At 47.5% G+C, this 4374-nt stretch overlaps 1 pseudogene across 1 annotated transcript; it reads left to right on the top strand.

Annotated features, from left to right (window-relative positions):
* Positions 1-96: 96 nt before the first annotated feature.
* LOC103255010 lies at positions 97-3805 on the top strand (annotated as a pseudogene). The gene is made up of 4 exons (XR_002481625.1): positions 97-350; positions 1289-1409; positions 2529-2632; positions 3534-3805. The product of XR_002481625.1 is annotated as an intelectin-1-like (transcript).
* The last annotated feature ends 569 nt before the right edge of the window (positions 3806-4374 follow it).

A 4374-nucleotide genomic window follows, 5' to 3' on the forward strand; every position in this document is an offset into this window, starting at 1 on the left:
TTTATCCCCGCAAGGCTGGGAGGACTTGGGCGGTCGGGGGAGGTCGCCCACTGGAAGTGGGGGTGTCTGAGCATGGCTGACCCCCTGCCCACCTAGAGCCCAGAGCTCAACTCAGCGGAGGCTGCATCTGCAGGCCTTTGGCCTTCTGGGACCTCATGGTGTGGTCAGGCTCAGTGTCTGCTGCTTTTCAGAACCCGGGCTACTACGACATCCAGGCTGAGGACCTGGGCATCTAGCATGTGCCCAACAGGACCCCCCTGCAGCAGTGGAGAAACAGCTCTCTGCTGAGGTACCACACCAACACCGGCTTCTTCCAGAAACTGGGACACAATCTGCTTGGCCTCTACCAGGTACACAGGCTGCTAGCTGGGGCTGGGGTTCATGAGTGGACAGAGAGGCAAGTGTTCAGGGTTGGACAGTGACGTTTATGTTCTCCTAACCTTGAATTGCTATTGGCTTCTGCCCTGCTTTTCTCAGGAATTCTGAGCCAGGTAAGAGGGCGACCTATGGCAAAGAGAAGAGTCAGGGGCAGGAATAGTGGAGAGAGAGGAAGAGAGTGGAGAGAGAGACAGAAAGAGAGAGCAAGAGCTATAAACAGAGAGATAGGGACAGACAGCGAGAGTGAGAAAGAAACAGAGACAGAGACAGAGAAAGCGAGAGAGACATTCAGAGACAGATACAGAGTGAGAGTGAGAGAGAGCTATAGAGACAGAGAACGCAAAAGCGAGCGCGAGAGAGAATCAGAGAGAGTCTGACTGAGACAAAGACAGAGAGGGAGAGAAACAGAGAGATAGAGACAGAGTGAGAGAGACAGAGACAGCTAGAGAGAGCGAGAGACAGAAATAGAGACAGAGAGACCAAAGAGATAGAGAGAAAAAGTGAGAGAGACAGAGACACAGAGACAGAGAGAGCATGAGAGAGAGCAAGAGAGACAGAGACAGAGAAAGCAAGAACGAGAGAGACGGAGACAGGGAGACAGCGAAAAAGTGAGAGAAAGAGACTGAGCGAGAAGTGACCGGGCTATGGGGGAAGCACAACTCCGTAGTGACTGGCGGTGGTCAAAGATTCTTACTTTAACTGGTTTTGAAATAATCTTGGGCAATCCCCTTGGGTCCCTTCCCACTTTGGGAGCTTTTCTGTCCTCTCAATAAATCCTGCTTAAAGAAAAAAGAATCTCAGTTACTGAGAAAGCATTGTTTCTGCCCCGGGGAATGGCAGCCTCCCTGGGAGATGCTTGTAAGGGTAGAGCTGTAGTCCTTTACTTGGTGACATTTTTTGTTCCTTGTAGAAATATCCAGTGAAATACGGAGAAGGAAAGTGTTGGACTGACAACGGCCCAGCCATCCCTGTGGTCTATGATTTTGGTGACGCCCAGAAAACGGCATCTTATTACTCACCCCTTGGCCAGAGTGAGCTTCTGATGATCTCTGAATTCTTAGTGAGAAAGGGGAGATGTTCAGTTATGCCAGGTCACAGTTACTTGTCACTAACCACGGTCTGGTTCTCTTCGGTGACCGTTATTTGTGTTGCCTCACTTGATTTATGCCTTTGAGGTCTGAATTGTTATTCCCCATTTTAGGAGACTGATACACTGAGTGGTTCAGTGTGGGGATCACGGCATATGTGGGAGGGTCAGCATTTGGACTCCAGACCCTTTATTCTCACTCTCAGCCCGCCAGTAACCTGTTAGGCCTGGGCCAGGTCCATGTGCACAAGGCACAACAACACAAAAAACAAAACAAAACAAAAACATTTTCTATTTTGTGTGAATGTAAAGTTGGTAGCACCATATCCTTCACAGAAATTGAGGCTATGCTATACAATTCAGAGCTTTTATTACTTACCTTTGGGATCTGAGATTTTTTTTTTGAATAGGAGTCTAACTCTGTTGTCCAGGCTGGAGTGCAGTGGCATGCTCACGAGCCACCGCAGCCTCGACCAAATGGCTCAGGTGATCCTTTCACCTCAGTCTTCCAAGTAGCTGGAACTACAGGCATGCACCACCATGCCTGGCTAATTTTTTGATTTATTGTAGAGATGAGGTCTTGCCAAGTTGCCCAGGCTGGTCTCCAACTTGTGGGCTCAGGCAATCCTCTCACCACGGCCTCCCAAAGTGCTGGGATTATAGGTGTGAGCCACTGCTCCTGGCAGGATCTAAGATTTTAAAATAAAGGAGAACCAAAAAAAAAAAAAAGCAGGAATAGAGTGAATACATCTGCTAATTCCTGCCACTTTGCCTGTGGTCAGGGGGATCTTTCTGCGTGCTGAATTTCTCTTCTCAAGCCTCTGGCAGATGAGGGGCCCTCTCTGAGGACCAGCTCTCGGTCTCTGGGTTGGGAAAAGGACCCTCTCAACTAAGTTTGGAGCCGGGGTGCATCAGTCATTTGCCACTGAGGTGCCAGGCTCTACCAGTGTGGTAGAGGATTGGGCTATAGCTTGAGTTTTGGTTTTGGAAATCTCTGGGCTGAACTAAAAAAAGTCATTTCTAGCATCTTCCTTGAATGCTATTTTCTGCCTCTTGTTTTCAGAGGAATTCACTGCCGGATTTGTTCAGTTCAGGGTATTTAATAATGAGAGAGCAGCCAACGCCTTGTGTGCTGGAATGAGGGTCACGGGATGCAACACTGAGCACGTGAGTCTTTGTGGGACAAAAGGGGTTTGTGAGTAGGGTCAAGTTTGTCAGGGTGTGTATGTATGTGTTGAGTGTGGTACAACTTGGTATGAGTGTGTGTGTGTGTGTGTTTGTGTGTGTGTGTGTGTGTGTGAGGAGGGTGACCATCCCATGCTAGGACTACAGGCATATGCCACCATGCCCTGTTTTCTTTTCGTTTCTTTTTTTCTTTTAAGAGATAGGGTCTTGTTAGTCTTCAGACTAGTCTTGAACTCCTGGCCTCAATCCTCCTGCCTTAAATGAATGTTTAGACACGTTGAAGAAAAGTCATGGGGTAATTTTTTGATTTATTGTAGAGATGAGGTCTCGCCAAGTTGCCCAGGTGACAGAGTAAGACTCCAACTCAAAAGAAAAACAAAAAACAAAACACACACACAAAAAAAGAAAAGTCACGGGGAGACAATGATGTCACTAAAGCTAAAAACAGTGAAGTTTTTATGGGAGGAATATATCAACCCTGCCAGTGGAACGTCGGGTTACGACCAAAGATTCCAGTGACTTTGGCCATTAAGATGTCATTAAGATCCCAGCACTTTGGAGGGATCGCTTGAGGTCAGGAGTTTGAGAATATCCTGGGCAACATAGCAAGACTGTTTCTACAAACAAACAAAAAACAAACCACCCCAAAACCAAAAACTTAGTAGGGCATGGTGGCATAAGTCTGTAGTCACAGCTTTTCAGGAGATTGAGGTGAGAGGATTGCTTGAGGTTACAGTGAGTTATAATCAGACTATTGTACTCCAGCCTGGGCAACAGAGAGAGACCCTGTCTGTACAAAAGTCAAAGACAAAAACCAAAAAAGCTGTCACTGGCCCCAGTAGCAGTCTTCTCACTGCCACTTCCTCCTTTCCTTGTGCCCTAGCACTGCATTGGCGGAGGAGGATTCTTCCCTGAGGCCAATCCCTTGCAGTGTGGGGATTTTTCTAGCTTTGACTGGAATGGATATGGAACTCATGTCAGTTTCAGCAACAGCCGGAAGATAACGGAGGCAACTGTGCTTCTGTTCTACCGTTGAGAGCGTCGTGGAATAGGGCCCAGATTTCTCCCAACCGGAGATCCCAGGGATGGGAACAGCATATCTAGTGACTGGAATACTGATGGCAGAGGAAAAGAGAATAAAGCATACTGCTCAAGGCCTGGTGTTTTTGTGAATTATTTTCCTGCAGAGGGTGAAACACCGTAGGAGACTTCAAAGAATGTCTATTGCACTGGTTGATTCTGGTTGATTCTACGTCAACCGCTTTTGTGTGTGGACTGTTATGACTTACGAATCCTACTAGAGGAACTTGCCATCTGCGTCTCCCTTCGGGTAGTCCTGAAAATAGCCAGAGGAATGAAGGACAAGGGGGAAGCGTTTGATCCTAACCCCCGCTAACTCACTCATATAGACTGATCAATTCACACTCTCTACTTGAAGATCCCAAAGGAGAAAACTGTGCAATTTTTGAGTGAACCAAAGAAGAGAAAAGATGCACCCAGTATCCATATCTGTAATGATCTAGTGATTGGGGCATTCTCCCTAGGGAAAGAAATGAATTGACAGGCCTGTAATGCCGGGACTCTCCTCGGACTGTGGCTTGACTACCTGGGCTCTCTCAGCTTCACGAGTTTATTCAGAAGAAGCCAGGTGGACAAATCACCCCCAGCATGTTATTAGTACAGATAGGAGCTGGGCATGGTGGCACATACTGGTAATCCCAGCT

The sequence above is a fragment of the Carlito syrichta genome, unplaced genomic scaffold (genome assembly GCF_000164805.1).
Source record: "Carlito syrichta isolate Samal-C Ts95f unplaced genomic scaffold, Tarsius_syrichta-2.0.1 Scaffold72663, whole genome shotgun sequence".
NCBI classification, from domain to species: Eukaryota; Metazoa; Chordata; class Mammalia; order Primates; family Tarsiidae; genus Carlito; species Carlito syrichta.